Raw genomic sequence first — 17670 nt, 5'->3', positions numbered from 1 at the left:
TCCTTCCTTCCTTCCTTCCTCCCTTCCTTCCTTCTTTCCTTCCTTCCTTCCTTTCTCCTGAGACAGAGTTTCGCTCTTCTTGCCCAGGTTGGAGTGCAATGGCACAATCTTGGCTCACTGCAACCTCTGCCTCCTAGGTTCAAGTGATTCTCCTGCCTCAGCCTCCTGAGTACCTGGGATTACAGGCATGCACCACCACATTCAGCTAATTTTGTATTTTTATTTTTATTTTTTTTTTAGTAGAGATGGGTTTTCACCATGTTGGTCATGCTGGTCTCGAACTCCCAACCTCAGGTAATCTGCCCGTCTTGGCCTCCCAAAGTGCTGGGATTACAGGTGTGAGCCACTGTGCCTGTCTCTTAATCTCTCTTAAAGACAGAGCTCATGGTGTACCTCCTCAATCCTGTCTTCAGAAATAATCTCCTGTCCTCTGATGGCACCTAGTCATTTTCCTGTTAGAGTTCTTTGTATGCTGTATTACATTTTATGTTAAAGTGATGAAAGTAAAATATAGGAATGGAGGAAGGAAAAGGAGACAAGGGTAGAGTGATAGGCTGCGGTAGGGAAGAAAGAAAGGGAGGGAGGGGAAAGAAAGATAAAATGATGAAGAGAAGAAGATCTTCATATGAATCTTGGTGTCCAAAAAGATGATAGTCCTTTACTATTAATCTCAAAGTAGAGTACATGTACTTCCATGACTGCATTGATGAGCAAGGAGAATGGGAATCTACAGGATTGATTTGTTACTAATTCCTGGAATGTCAATTTTCCTTGAAGACTAAAGATATTTTATGGGTAATCATACTACTGCATATCATTCAGGAGACTGTTGGACATGAAGGAATCATTATGATATTCAAATTAGTTTTATGCTTACCCAGGTTTTTCAAGTTAAGCTCACCAATCATTTTTCAAATCTTGGCCTATATGTTTACTCTCTTTTGATAAGGATAATTGTCTTTAAATGATTGGATTGCAGACAATGCTTTATTTTATGTTAGTATTCAACATAAAACATATTCATTTTTTTTTTCTACTCATGGTATCAAAGTATAAATAAGCAACACATCAGTACAGAAAAATATATAGCTTGTAACTAATCCTTTAAAACCAGAATATCCAAATTCAATACAGATTTCTATTTTTACTTTAAAGAAATCAAAGTTACACATTGGGGCTTGAACTACTGTGTTTCTTCTTCTTATACAGATGTGACATACATGATTTCTGGTAAATAATATTCTACCAAACATTGTATTAACCAAAGCAGACAGATGACCAGTAAAGCTGTTTACTATCTCCTACTCATATTGAGCGAGGCTAGTGAAACACCATCTTGATAGGAAAGATTTTGACAGTAAGAAGAAATCATGGAGTCCCTACCTACCCCAGCAGAAAATCTAACAAACTGGTTTATATGGAAAACATTTTCTGCAATCATGCATAAACACACTGAATATGCTGTAATAACAGAATATCTTTTGGTCTACTTCCAGCATACAGTATAGATTCATTGGTGCTCAGTAAGATATAATTGAACACCAATATAGAAAGCATTTTTGTCTTCATAGCACTAACAACTAAAAAGCACACAGCATGGGATACCTTGATCTTTAAGTGGGTAATCATGGAAATTTCATGATCATATTTACTATGTTAGCCTGCATATTCATCTATATTTTTCAAAAATAATGGTTCAAAAAGACTTCCAGAAACAGTCCTGATACAGTTTCACTGTTTCTGTTGATGCCTACAGCCAAGACAAGCTGTGAACATGGGAGATTCGGAAATCTCAAGGCAGGCAGCTGGCTTGAGGAACACCCTAGATAAATACTATCAAATACTCAAAAGCCCCATTGAGGCTGAAGGACTGAAACTCTGACCTATGTAAAAAAGAGCTGTGAGTGCACAAAGAGATTCATGCAGAGCCTGCTGGGACAAGAAGGGTTCGTGATGGCAGATTATTCCACACTGTTGACATACCAACACATATACTGGCGGAAGGGTCCCCCTAGGTGGAATGCTTGACATGAGCTTGCTCTAGAGGAATCTGACTCAGAGCACCTGAAAGAGGTGTCTAGTTGGGGAGGGGAGGAATACTAGGGTCACTGAGCACTTGGGGAAGAGTACTAAGGTTATAAAATGCAGAAAAGTGTTTCAGGAGAAACAGGTCTAGGAGCGTGAGATCATTTTGGTTTTGACCCATCAATACTTAACGTGAATGAAGAGTTGCAGAACGGAGTCAGTCTATTTAAGATGTATTCTTCTGTCATAATTAGCTGAGCCTATTGGCCTATTGCACCAGTGACATCCAGAATGCTCCCATTCATTGCCTGGAGGCAGGAACTTAGTGCAGCAGATCGTTCTGGGATGGAAGATGGTTTGCACGACAAAGTTACCACTAAACCACCGCTTAAGTCCAGTCCCTGGTCTGCTTTCTCTGCTTTGTAGTCCAGAAATATTTCTTTAAAAGCCAGAAAAATCTGTAAATGTGAGCGGCGTGTTGAATATGTCACCAGCCACTTCATCCTTATGGTGTTGTAATGTTGCTGTGAAAACCACCACGTTAAATCCAGGAATCCTCTCCAGCAGCTGTTCGACATACTTTCCTACCAAAGAAATATATTCATTAAAATAGGCATGAGGTTGAGTTTATTTTCTTCTATGTCTGCAAACTCTTAGTAGTACTTGTCCATAAAATTTCTCTAATAACTAGAACTTGTCATCTTTGATAATATCCCCTAAATATCCAATCACAGCATCAAATTCTATATTAGAGGTGAAGTACAGCGCAAAGCTCTCTTCATCTAATGAGGCCACTGTTGCTGCCCTACCCACCAGGTGGGCCAGGGGCTGTTGGGCACCTATCCTGCCCTGGTTCAGGCCTGGGCCCAGGCTCTGCTCTGTTCTCCAAAGCCTCAACCTGGCTGGCTGGTCACCGAGGCCACTGTCCACTCATAACCCACCTAGGTCAGCACTTGCGGGAGAGGCGCAACCTTGGGCTCCCCAGCTGCCACCACACATAGGTCGGCGTGCATAGCAGCCACTGCCACTGTGGGTCCAAACAGCCCATATTCATACACTTTTGAAGGAATAAAATACCATAAAAAGAGGAAGTAAAGGATATGATGTATCAGAGGAGAAAAAGAGCTGCTCTCAGATAATTAATTGGAGAATTGCTGATGAATTGTATTTGAATTCAATCTTGGAGGATGAGTAGAAGTAGATACACAGAGGTAAGAAGTGTTTGTCAGCTTAGGTCTTCTGAGAAGCAGACACCAACATGGGACTATGTGTACTAGACATTTATTAGGGGAGACACGAAGAATAAAGGGTGAAGGTGTAAGAATAGATAAAGCCTCAGAGCATGATGCATGTCTGTTCTTTTTGAAAGGAGAGAGGAAAGAATTAGACAGGAAGAGTTCTAGGCTATAGCATTGTTCTCAGAAAGTCTCAGGCAGGATGATGGGGATTCCATGAATCAAAGTTGCCTATTTGAGACATATTGCACAGGGCAGAAATGGGCTAGCACTCATAATTCTGCTATGCTGAGTCACTGGTTAACAGTAACCCAGGGAAAGTTTGGCCTCAGCATTCACAGGACTGGCTGCTGCAGGCTTTCAGTTAACTCTGCTCCCTATAGCAGGTTTTCTTAAAGAGTTCTGAAGGGCACATGTCCATGGCTGCCCTATGGAGTAAAGATGATCAGGCACACAGAGAGAAACTGCAAGATGTCTATGACAAATAGCAACCTCAGATTGTGTGGAATATGACGTACAGGAAAGATAGTGGTGAAGGAAATTACAAAGGTAGTCTGAGACCAAAACTTTGAACAGTCTTGACGAATCAAATGGGGAGTTTAGACTGAACAATCTTTCATAATAATGACTCATTACAAGTTTAATTTTTGAACGGAAGGGTGGTGCTGTTATATTGTCTAGTTTTTTTTTTTTTTTGGAGACTGAGTCTCACTCTGTTGGCCAAGCTGCAGTGCAGGTCTTGGCTCACTGCAAGCTCCGCCTCCTGGGTTCACGCTGTTCTCCTGCCTCAGCCTCTGGAGTAGCTGGGACTACAGGCGCCCACCACCACGCCTGGCTAATTTTGTTTTTGTGTTTTTAGCAGGGACGGGGTTTTACCATGTTAGCCAGGATGGTCTCGATCTCCTGACCTCGTGATCTGCCTGCCTCGGCCTCCCAAAGTGCTGGGATTACAGGCGTGAGCTATCTTGCCCAGCCTAGTAGATGAATATTGAAGAAATTTAAAACATTGATTTTAGGTAGGAGGGATGCTACAGTTCTAGGTTTATATTTAGAGCTGAGGGCCTGGAGAGGAAATTTAAATTACCCACTACAAAGTGAGAGTTAAAGTTGTGAAACTGAAGGGCATTGCTTAGAGTGAGCTCAGAGAGGAGAACATGACCAAGAAAATATCCTTGGCAAACATGAGTTTAAAATTGAGAAGTCACATTATGTGTTGAGAATCTTATTTCCTATCCTATTTTAAAAAGAGTATATGAATTATTATTATTATTTTTTTATTTTTGAAATTTATTTTTAATTTATATAGATTGATAATAATTATATATTTGTGGGGTACATATGACATTTTCATAAAAGCATACAATGTGTAATGATCAAAGCTATGTAACTGGGATATTCAGCACCTCAAACATTTATCATTTTCTTGTGCTGGGAATATTCCAAGTCTTCTAGCTATTTTGAAATATACAATAAATTATTGTCAAGTATAGTCATCTCATTTTTCTACTGAACACTTTTAAACAGCACCTTTAGGCCAAAGCTGATCTCCACAGTTTTTAATTTTTTTAACCAAAACAATAGTCTTTTAACAGAATTAGTTCCCAACACTTGAAAGTGTAATTTTTGACTTCTCTTGAAACATACAAAGATGAATTATTTTTTAAATGACAAAACATTTTTCCTCTCTAATATGAGGTTAAATTTTCATTTAGAATTTTTCCTAAAGTGAGACATAAGGAAAATATTTTTGCACATTTAAAATAATTAATGACAATTGTGAAAATACATTTATTTATATTTTATTCTATTTCATTCCTCCTCTTGAAGATAAATGAATCCAAATGAACAGGTAATTCAGTGCAACTTTATAACTGAATTGAAAGCATAATGGTGAATGTGGTACTTTTAATACAGTAAATCACTATCAATTAATGCCACTCAAGTGCACATCAGGTATATAGACTGTATTTTAAATGTTGAGAAAATGAAAATGACTTACTGTTTGGTGCCGATTTTCCTGAGCACTCACCCATGCCACACACATTCACACACAGTACATAGAGCTTCCCCCACTTCATCTTCATTCCTTTATGCTTGTTCTTCCTCTTCCTTTTACTTTTCTTTATGCTTCCCTTTGCTCATTTCTCCTATTCCCATCCTAATCTTTCAGTCTCTGAGTAATTTAGACCCACATAACTATGTTTTTCTTCATCAAGAAAGCCTTAATTGAGACAAATTTTGGGGGGAAAATTCATTCAGTTTAGAAGCCTTATTCTTACCTAATAAATATAATTTTTTTTTGTGCCAATCTTGGCTGAAATTATAAAACATGGCAGTTAAAGCAAACACTGCAAAGACGTGAGACTTACAGTGAGGTCAGTGAGCTTGAGGAAAGCTGATGACGAGGGGTGATTGGCCAAACTCCAGATCAAACAGTTGGAAACTAAGGTAAATAATCTTCATCTGGTTTTGGAATGCAGTTATCACCAGCTGAAAGGAGTCTTGAGGCACCATGTGAAGCTGTAGCAGCCTTGTTTGTTGCTCTAGGATTGAGCCACTTAGAAAAATCTATCTTACTTCCTAGAAAATCCAATCTAGCACTTTCACCTGCAGAGAGGAAGCGTTTGAGGAGTAGCTGAGGAGACTTTCTTGTCTGAAGAACAGGAACCTAATGCATAATTCCCTGGTTCACTTGAGCAGTAAAAACCCATTCAATATGCAGAGACTGTTGGCCACAGCAAGAGAATGTGATTGCATTAATATTAGAAGCATTTCTATGCTTTGAGGTGATTGCTGAAATTGTTTCAAAAGTCCTTATGCTTAAACCAAAATGCTCTTTTTGCTTTCTCCTCTTAGTTCAGCTCAGCTGTACAGTTAAAAATGTCAAGCTCCAAGCATTGGGCATAGAATAAATAGGACATTGTAGATCCGAGAACAGCCTCAGGTTCTTGTTGCCACACATTCATTCAACTGCCACATAATCCATATTATATGACCTTTCCATTACAGGTGAGTCACAAGTTTACTGCTGAGGTCAGGGCTGAAGGCAATCATATTCCTTAATTTTTCCTCCCTTTAGGAATTTCACTGTTCTGAATGATTAAAAACTATGTATTTTTCTCCACTTGAGCATTTCTTTTGAAGATCAAGATCTATAAATCAACATGACTCAAAATGTTGTAAGTATTAACAAGCCAAACACAATAGCCTTTTGAAAATTTGATTATGCAAGGCACCTTGCTAAAGAAAAACTGGAAGTAAAATGCATTAAAGATTACTGAGATTGTTCAGTTTGCAAATGTTTTAAAAATTACTTTAGCCAGAAAAAAACAAAATAGACTAATGAAAAATTAATATTAGTGGATTTAATTGCCCAGAGGTTCCTTCTTATGCAAGCAGAATAAATTGAAATAATTGAATGGTAAAGAAGGAAATCAATGGAAATCTTACTGAAAACCCATTTGGAAATAAAAACTTCATGGGAACATGGGAAATGAAAACAGTATGATGCTCCAAATTTACTTAATTTTAAAATTCTGTAATAATTGTAATCTGAATTCAGGCTGTTTTGCTATTCATTCAAGTTGTTCTTTTTTCTTCCACACAGATGGAAGGAAGCAGTTGGATTATCCTTGATCTTTTGTTTTCCTTCCCACTCCACCTTTAATCCATCAGCAAGTCCTGTTTTCTCTACCTTAAAATAGATTCTGAATCTCCACTTCTCCCCACCTCCATTACTAGCGCGCTTGTGCAAACAGCGTCATCTCTAGCCTGGATGTCTGCAGTGGCCTGCTGATTGTTCTGCCCTCTCCCACTGCCTGCTATAGTTTTGTCTTTACACAGTAGCCGTATTCAAAACAAATCAAATCATAGTCCTGATTGCAACTCTTCAGTGATACACATAGGATGAAACTCATATCTATATCATATCTCACAAGTTGCCACCCATCTGGTCCCTGCCTATCTCTATGACCTCGACATCTACCACTGTTCCCCTCCCTCACTTTTCTGCCATTGCACTGCTCTCTGAACTGCTCTGGACATGTTAAATTAGTCCCCACCTCAGAGCATTCATTTATGCTTGCTCTTCTGCTCAGACATTTATATGTGTTACTACTCATAATTTGAGTTTTTACTTCAATGTCATTTTCCCAGAGTTCTCCCTCCTGGATTCACTATCCCTTTGTCCTGCTTTCTTTCCTTTCTAGTGCTTATCACTATCTTATCCTATATTGCCTCTCTACTTCTTTTCTATCTGCCTCTCCCACTAGAATGCAAACTCCATTATAACAGGGACTTTTTTCTTAGCTGTAAAGACAGCACCTACAGTGTAAGACAAAAAGAAGAGTGTGTATTCAATACATATTAAGTCAATGAGAGAATCAGTAAAGGAGAGTAAGTAGCTTTCCTTTTTCATTTCTTTTTTAATCAGCAAAATGGCATTTATTCACTGTATGAATTTTAAAAATCATTATTTCAAAATCATGATCAGAAAAAATGGTAATGTGTCAAGTGGTATAATTTGTGATGCAAAGCACAGAAATATTAATCTTTCTTGCTGTGACCTAAAGAAAAGAGACTACAATACACAATCTAGGCATGCATATTTTTTTCTTTCCTCCTTTTCTTATGACGCCACCAGCTATTTCTGATGTGGGGTTTGGTTGTGCTGCTGTTGTAATTATTGTTCTTATTAGAAACTTTGATTTGATTGCACACATTAAAAGTTAATTCAAAGGAAGTCTTTAGAAAAACTTAAATGTCAATAAATCTTTTAGTTCTTATTGTCTTCATAAGTGGTATAAGATAGTAATGAAACACACACACTCAAGACAGACTGCCTGGTTTTGACCCCTCATTAAAATTACTTGCTAGATGATCATTTTTATAAATTCTTTATTTATAAAATGTGACTAGTGATGATAATAATCATATATTCATATATAGATGCCTCATAGGTTTCCTGTGAAGGCTAAATGAGTTAATAAATATAAAGTATTTAGAGCAATTCTTGGCACAATAGAAACATTTAGAAATGTTGATTTTGAGTTTCTTATATAAACTTCTCTAGATAGAAAATATAACCATGATCCATGAGAAAAAAAAACTCAGTATTAATGGCTACATCACAGGATTTAGGTTTAGAAAAATTGCCTTCTGCTGCCTGTGAAGGATTGTATACCCATCATTTCAATTTCCAGTTTCCACAGATCTCATTAAGGCTGCAGAAGTGGCATGCCTTCAAGATGAAGTCATACTTTCTAGGGACTGTGTAGTTCTAGGGTGAAAAGTAACAATGCTTTTGTTTTCTGGTAGATAAATTGATGCTTTGTAAAAAGCAACGCTGTGACTGAATAATCAGTTTCACCCAAATTGATTTGCTGTTTTAGTCAAACAATGTGTCAATTGGGAAAAACTGCAGCAAATTTATGTTTACAAACAAGACCACTTCCACCCAAGTCTTTGATTACTTTGGCCTACACATACAGTCTTATGATAATCAATCTAAACAGGCAGGGAGTATCTGAGAAAATAAGTGAAATTGGCATAAGAATGAAGAAGTGAAAACAAAAGAGAACAAAAGATAAATGTTATATATTATTCTTATTTTTAAGTTTCAAAATAATTATTAAATGTGACACTGTTTATTATTTTAGGGATTATAAGATATTAGTTTTCTTATTTGGAAATCTTTAGGGTCCGATAATAGAAGTTTTATTCTAAAATAATGTGATATTAGTGACAAAGTAAGTGTGTATGCATGCATGCATGCATTTTTGTGTGTGGTGGGGATATTTTATGAACAATGGCAACAATCCTGGCTAAGGGGACAGAAAGGCTAGGAGATCTATGAGTTGGTTGAGTTGTCTAACTTAGGTAATATTAATAATGAATGCAAGACCTTATCTCCAAATGAGCACAATAGACCTCAGCAATGGTGCTTAAGCATATTGAAATAACTGAAATGTCAAATATATAATTCAGAGTCCAGATGGCAAGAATGCTTATCAAGATCCAGAAGAAAGTTGAAACCCAATGCAAAGAATCCAAGGAATCCAGTAAAATAATCCAAGAGCTGAAATACATAATAGCCATTTTAAGAAAGAACCAACCTGAACATCTGGAACTAAAAAAAATCACTGCAGGAATTTAGTAATGCAGTCAGAAACATTAACAGCAGGATAAACAAGCCAAGGAAAAACTCTTAGAGCTCAAAGACAGGTTCTTCAAATCAACTCAGCCAGACAAAGGTAAAGAGAATTTTTTAAAAATGAACAAAACCTCTGAGAAATATGGCATTATATAAAGAGACCAAATCTACAACTTATTTGTAGTCCAGAGAGAGAGCCAACAACTTGGAAAACATTTTTGAGGATATAGTCCATGAAAATTTCCCTAATCTTGCTAGAAGTCAATATGCAAATTCAAGAAATACACAGAACACCCATGAGATACTATACAAGATGACCATTCCCAAATGTAGTCATACCAAGGTCAGTGCAATAGAAAAAATCTTAAAGGTAGCTGGAGAGAAAGGTTAGGTCAATTATAAATGGAATTCCATTAGGCTAGCAGTGGACTAATCAGCAGAAACCTTTAGAGACAGAAGAGATTGGGGACCTACTTTCAGCATCCTTAAAGAAAAGAAATTTCTACCAAGAATTTTATATCCTGCCAAACTAAACTTTATGAGAAAAGGAGAAACAAAATCCTTCTTCAATAAGCAAACACTAAGGTAATTTGTTACCACCAGGCCAGCCTTATAAGAGGTTTTTAAGGGTGTGTTAAACATGGAAACAAAAGATCAATACCTGCTACCACAAGACACACTTAAGCACATAGCCCGCAGATAATGTAAAGCAATTACACAATCAACTCTATAAAAAATCAGCCAACAACATTACAGGATCAAAATCTCACATATCAATACTAATCCTAAATGAAAGCAATATAAATGCTCAATTAAAAGGCATAGAGTGGTAAGTTGGAGAAACAGACAAAAGTCGATCATCTGTTGTCTTCAAGAGACCCATTTCACATGTAATGATGCCAGTAGGCTCAAAGTAAAGGGATGGAGAAAGACCTACCATACAAATGGAACACCAAGAGCAGGAGCTGCTATTCTTATATCAGATAAAACAGATTTTAGACCATCAACAATAAGGAAGGACAGAAAAAGGCACTACATAATGATAAATAGTTCAATTTGACAAGATTTAACTATCCTAAATATATATGCACCCAACAGTGGAGCACCAGATTCATAAAACAAGTTCTTCTAGACCTAAGAAAAGATTTAGACAGCCACATAAATGTAGTGGGGAACATCAACACCCCACTGACAGCATTAGACACCTAATTGAGGCAGAAAACAAAGAAATTCTGGCCTTACGTTTGACATTTGACAAACTGGACCCAAAAGACATCTACAGAATAGTACACGCAATAACCACAGCATATACATTCTTCTCATCAGCACATGGAATATATTTGAAGATTGGCCACATAATCATAAATCAAGTCTCAATAAATTAAAAAAATTGAAATTGTACAAGGCACACTCTTAGACCACAGCACATTAAAAATAGAAATTAGTGCTAAGACTATGTCTCAAAACTACACAAAATATGGAAATTAAACAACTTGCTCTGAAATAACTCTTGAGTAAAAAATAAAATTAAAGCAGAAATGAAAAAGTCTTTGAAATTAATAAAATAGAGACAACTTAGTAAAGTCTTTGGAATGCAGCTAAAGCAGAGCTAAGAGGAAAGTTTATAGTGCCAAATACCTCCATTAAGAAATTAGAAAGATCTCAAATTAACAATGTAACATCACACATAGAGGAACTAAAATAAAACAACAAACCAACCCCATATCTAGCAGAAGAAAAGAAATAAATCAGAGAAGAACTGAATGAAATTGAGATGCAAAAATCACTGAAATGATCAAAGAAACCAAGTTTGTTATTTGAAAGGGTAAACAAGATTGATAGATCACTAGCTAGACTAGCAAAGAAAAAAGAGAGAAGATCCAAATAAACACAATCAGAAATGACAAATATGACATTATAATGGACCCCACAGAAATACAAAAGAAACTCAGAGACTATTATGAACATCTTTGTGAACAGAAATTAGACAATCTAGAGAAAACTGATAATTTCAAGGACACACAACCTACCAAGACTGTACCAGGAAGAACGTGAAAACCCAAATAGATAAATAACATGTTCCTAAATTGAGTAAGGAATTTAAAAACTTTCCAACCAAAAAAGTCTTGGATTATATATATTCACAGTCAAATTCTACTAATACACAAAGAAGAACTGGTGAAAATTTTACTGAAAGTCTTCCAAAAAATCAAGGAGGAAGGGCTCCTCCCTAACTAATTTATGAAGCCAGCATCACCTAGGAACCAAAGTATGGCAGAGATGCAATGAAAAAGGGAAACTACAGGCCAATATCCCTGATGAACATAGACATGAAAATCCTCAACATGATCCTATAAAACCAAGTTCATAAGCACATCAAAAACATAATTCACCATGATTAAGTAGGCTTTATGTCTGGAATGCAAGGTTGGTTCAACATATGCAAATCAAGAAATATGACTCATTACATAAACAGAATCCAAAACAAAAACTATATGATTATTTTAGTAGGTACAGAAAAGACCTTTGATAAAATCCAACATCCCTTCATGACAAAAACTCTCAACAGACTAGGCATTGAAGGCACAAATCTCAAAATAATAAGAGGTGCCTATGACAAATCCACAGCCAACAGGATAGTTAATGGGCAAAAGCTGGAAGCATTCCCCTTGAGAATTGGAACAAGACAAGCATGCCCACACTCATTGCTAGTACTGGAAGTACATGGAGAATATATTCTAAGCTACTAACTTTATATATAGAAGGAGAAAAATGAGCGTTCAGATGATTAGGGTTTTATTGTATGTAACAATTGTTATTGTATGTAACAAATGCCTGATTTCATTTATTGCAATCAGGCAAGAGAAAGAAGTGAAAGACATCCAAATAGGAAAAGAAGTCAAACTATTTTTATTCACTGGTGATATGATTTTATATCTAGAAAACCCTAAAGACTCCACCAAAATTCTCTTAGACCTGATAAATGACATCAGTGAAGTTTCAGGATACAATATCAATGTACAAAAATCAGTAGCTTTTCTGTACACAAATGTTGTTACAGTCAATAGCAAAATCAAGAGCACAATCACATTTATAACAGCCACAAAAAATGAAGTACCTAGGAATACGTCTAACCAAGGAGGTGAACAATCTCTACAATGAGAGTTAAAAAACACTGCTGAAAGAAATAACAGATAATACAAATAAATAGAAAAGTAATCCATGCTCATGGATTGGAAGAATCAATATCTTTAAAATAGCCATACTGCCCAAAGCAATTTACAGATTCATTGCCATTTCTATTAAAATGTCAAGGTCATTTTTTTCACAGAATTTGAAAAAATGATTCTAAGATTAATACGGAGCCAGAAAAGAACCTGAATAGCCAAAGCAATCCTAAGCAAAAAGAACAAAACCAGAGACATCATATTACCCAACTTTATGCTACAAGACTATAATAACCAATACAAGATGGTACTGGTACAAAAACAGACCATAGTCCAATGGAATGAAACAGAAAACCCAGAAATAAAGCCACACACCTACAGCCATCTGATCTTTGACAATGTTGACAAAATAAACAATGGGAAAAGACTCCTTATTCTGTAAATGGCACTGAGATAGCTGGCTAGCCATATGTAGAACAATACAACTGGACTGTTACCTTTCACTTTATACTATAATTAACTCAAGATATACTAATACTTTAAATTTATAATCTCAAATTATACAAATCTTAGAAAAAAATCTAGGAAATAAACTTCCTGACATCAGCTTTGGTAAAGAATTTGTGGCTTAGTCTCTCAAAACAATTGCAATGATAACAAAAATTGACAAGCGTGACCTAATTAAATTAAAGAGTTTCTGCATAGTAAAACAAATTATCAACAGAGTAAACAGAAAACCCACAGAATGGGAGAAAATATTTGCAAACTATGCCTCCGACAAAGATCTATTGCCCAGGATCTATAATACAAGGAATTTAAAAAAAAATCAAAAAATGAATAATCCAATTAAAAATGAGCAAAGGCCATGAACAGATATTTCTCCAAAGAAGACATATAAATGGACAACAAACATGTGGAAAAATGCTCATTATTACTAACCCTTAGAGGAATGCAAATCAAAACCACAATGAGATACCATCTCATATCAGTCATAATGGTGACTATGCAAGAGTCAATAGAAGAAAAACAAAACAGATGTTGCCAAAGCTACAGAGAAAAGGGAACACTTATACACTGCTGGTGGGAATTTAAATTAGTTTTAACCAAGATTGTGAATTGCAAAGCCATAACAAAAATTAAGAGAAATATATGACTATTTAAAAATTTTTGTTGCAAAACTTCCATAAAAGAAAGCAATAGAGAAATAATAGATTTGTGTGTCTGTATACATACATATTGCATATATGAGTGTGTGAAATGAGAAATGCTTAATGTCTATTATCATCAAAGGGTTCTTAAAAATGTTGCAAAACTAGACAACTAATCTAATAGAACAATTAACAAAGAAGATAAGATATCCCAGAAGAGAACTTTCAAATATCCAATAAAAATATAAGAGGATCACATTGACTAGTAGTTAAAGGGAAATGGCAAAAACTGTACAGAAAGATTTCAACTATTCCTGACAGGAGTGGGAAGAAAATAGTGCATCCACGCTTGGTGGTGGAAAGTGGAAATGAGATTGTTACATACATTTTTGTAACCAACTGGCTAATATTTATTAAAATAAAAATATATGCATGCAATGATAAGTGATAATTCAGTTTTTAAAGTTGTAATATTTAGAGCATAATTTTATGTCTTTATACAATACAAAAACCCTGAAAACAAGTGCATACCATAATGCTTGTATTATTTGTAAGTACATGGAGAATATATTCTAAGCTATTAACTTTATATATAGAAGAAGAAAAATGAGTGTTCAAATGATTACGGTTTTATTTGTATGTAACTCTTTCATTTATTGTAACAAGAATATATTATTTTATAATAAAATACGACATTGGTTATTACTTTTTCAGATATAAATAGGTTTATTGTAGGAAAAATGGTGTTAATCTGCAACTCTACAAGCAATTATTAATATGATTAATTGTATAACCTACTCTCTACATATTAATCTGAATTTTCACTTAACTTATATAAAAGTTGTGTCACTCTTTGCCTGTGTAGCAGGTTGGTGATTCTAAGTAGAAGTATACCAAAAATATGTGATGAAATGATAAAACAGGATTCAGAACTACAATTTTTCTGTTTGGTTCTTTCATATTTTTTCTTTTTATAAAAAGAACTTCAACTTGTATTTTAGATACAGGAGGTACATTTACAGCTTTGTTACATGGGCATATTGTGCAGTGCTGAGGTTTGGAATACGGTTCCCATCACCCAAGTAGTGAGCATAGTACCTGATAAGTAGTTCTTCAACCCCCACCTCTCCCTGCCCTCTCTGGTAGTCCGCGATGTCTGTTGTTCTCATGTTTATGGCCATGTGTGCTCAATTTTTAGCTCCAACTTCTAAGTGAAAAGTTTCTTTTATTTTGAACACACAGGTAAAAATGGGAACCCTTTCCCAATTGAAGACTCAATTCCTGTGTTTTACTCTTTCTCCCTTCTCTGACTCCAGCTGTTCCTATACTTTTCAGTTGCCATCCGATATAAGCAGTTTAAGTGCTAAGTAAATCATTATTGGTATCAGATCACACATTAACACTTGATGTGTTCAATATCAGTGTTAAAGTATGGTACATAAGCAATAAAAACTATCATTATACATAAGTTGGCCATGTTGCTGTCTTGGAGAGGATCACAGTTTGGCCTTAAAAACTGTTTTTTTTGTTGTTTTTGAGGGTTTTTTTTTTTTTTAATATTTTAAGTTCTGGGATACATATGCAGAATGTGCAGGTGTGTTACATAGGTATACATGTGCCATGGTGGTTTGCTACACTCATCAACCCGTCATCTACACTAGGTATTTCTCTTAATGCTATCCCTCCCCTTGCCCCCCATCCCCTGACAGGCCCTGATGTGTGGTGTTCCCTTCCCTGTGCCCATATGTTCTCATTGTTTAACTCCCACTTATGAGTGAGAACATGCAGTGTTTGGTTTTCTGTTCCTATGTTAGTTTGCTGAGAATGATGGTTTCCAGCTTCATCTATGTCTCTGCAAAAGACATACACTAATTATTTTTTATGGCTGCATAGTATTACGTGGTATATATGTGCCACATTTTCTTTATCCAACCTATCATTGATGGGCATTTGGGTTGGTTCTAAGTCTTTGCTATTGTGAATTGTGCTGCAATAAACGTACACATGCATGTGTCTTTATAGTAGCATGATTTATAATCCTTTGGGTATATACCCAGTAATGGGATTGCTGGATCAAATGGTATTTCTAGTTCTAGATCCTTGAGAAATTGCCACACTGTCTTCCACAATGGTTGAACTAATTTTCACTCCTAGCAACAGTGTAAAAGTGTTCCTGTTTCTCCACATCCTCTCCAGCATCTGTTGTTTCCTGACCTTTTAATGATCGTCATTCTAACTGGCGTGAGATGGTATCTCATTGTGGTTTTGATTTGTGTTTCTCTAATGACCAGTGATGATGTGCTTTTTTTCGTATTTTTTTGGCCACATAAATGTCTTCTTTTGAAAAGTGTCTGTTCCAAACCCCATTATCTGAGCCCAAAAACTCCTGAAGCTGATAAGCAACTTTAGCAAAGTCTCAAGATTCAAAATCAATGTGCCAAAATCACAAGCATTCTTATACACCAATAATAGAGAGCCAAATCATGAGCAAACTGCCATTCACAATTGTTAAAACCTGTTTTAAAACATTCCTACTCTGTTGAAAAGTGTAATTTCAGACATAAATCACATTCCTATCTTCACCAACACGTTAAGAATTAGAAGAACAAATGCAAGTCGGAAATGTTTGGTTCATGCACATATTAACTTATGATCAAATCTTTGAAAACTAAGCAAAATTAAACAGATATTGTATAATCTGGGTATTTGGTCTGAGAAATGATTCAGATCCAAAACCAAAATATTTTTTATATAGTTTTGGGGCCACCTCTGCATTGTAAATATAATACAAACACCAGAAGTGTTCTATATGACCATCTGCTTGACAGAAGAAATCACAATTACTAATGCTGATACATCTGTAAGCCATAATTTTCTCATCTGTAAATTTTGCGTAATAATAAAATGCTTCTGATAGCTGTGGTAAGAATGTGTAGTGCATTACTTGGAAATGCAAACTCTGGAAGCAGACTGTGTCAGTTTGGGTTCCTGTTACTTCTCCTATTAACTACAAACCTAAACAATCTACTTAATCATTCTGCACTTCAATATTCTCACCTAAAAGTTGTAGATAATGGTATCTATCTCATTGAGTTAGTGTACAGATTAAATAAACTGAATCACATAAAGCTCTTTGATGGTGCTTAGTAAGACGAAACACATCGTAGTTATTATTGCCATTTTATGGCAATTTGTGCAGAGCACTACTACAGCAGGTGATACATAGTTGATATTTGATAAGTACAGATTCATCCCTAGATTGAGACGAGTATATAGCAATAGCAATTATCTTTAAGCCATTCAGTCCTTTCTGATATTTTAAACTCCTTTTTAGCCATGTTTTACTCAATACAAAGAATTTTAGTATTTTCCTAACAGGCTTTTTTATACTATGCTGCCTGCCTTCCACTGACTGTTCACTCTGAACTATACTTATAATAACATGTCTTTATATCTCCCTTATTCTATGTATTTGTATATGCTCCCATTCATTTACCTATTTTCTGATAGGCTAAATAAATAAGAGATATAGGTGTAGATATATATTTAAATGCCCCTATAGACTTCAAATTCATCATGTACAAAATGGAAAATTTTCTTCTTGTATGCACTTTTGGTATTTTCACTTGAAAGCAAAAGCTGAAATGACAATCACTTAGCAAATTGCTAATGTTGAAAAAAATCTCTATAAACATTTTCAGTATCTCTGGAATTCAATCTCTTCTTTGTACTTTCACAGCTACTGCCTAGTGCCAGTTCTCAGAACTCTTCTGAATTATTTTAACAGTATTTATCAGTGTTACCCAGGCATACAGCTAGTTAACTACTCAATAATTCTTTCTCTGTTTTGTTTATTCTGTATAACAGATTCTGTTCCATTTTGGAATATTCAGTACAACCTCAGTTATCATCTCGGGGTGAACTTGAGAATTTTAGCCAAACAC

The 17670-nt window shown here is 35.6% G+C and overlaps 1 pseudogene; it reads right to left on the bottom strand.

Moving 5' to 3' along the window:
• Positions 1–2285: 2285 nt before the first annotated feature.
• Positions 2286–3073, bottom strand: LOC105555479 (annotated as a pseudogene).
• Positions 3074–17670: the final 14597 nt, after the last annotated feature.

The sequence above is a fragment of the Mandrillus leucophaeus genome, unplaced genomic scaffold (genome assembly GCF_000951045.1).
Source record: "Mandrillus leucophaeus isolate KB7577 unplaced genomic scaffold, Mleu.le_1.0 Scaffold688, whole genome shotgun sequence".
NCBI classification, from domain to species: domain Eukaryota; kingdom Metazoa; phylum Chordata; class Mammalia; order Primates; family Cercopithecidae; genus Mandrillus; species Mandrillus leucophaeus.
The sequence above is the reverse complement of the archived record's forward strand: the minus strand, read 5'-3'. Positions and strand labels throughout refer to the sequence as shown.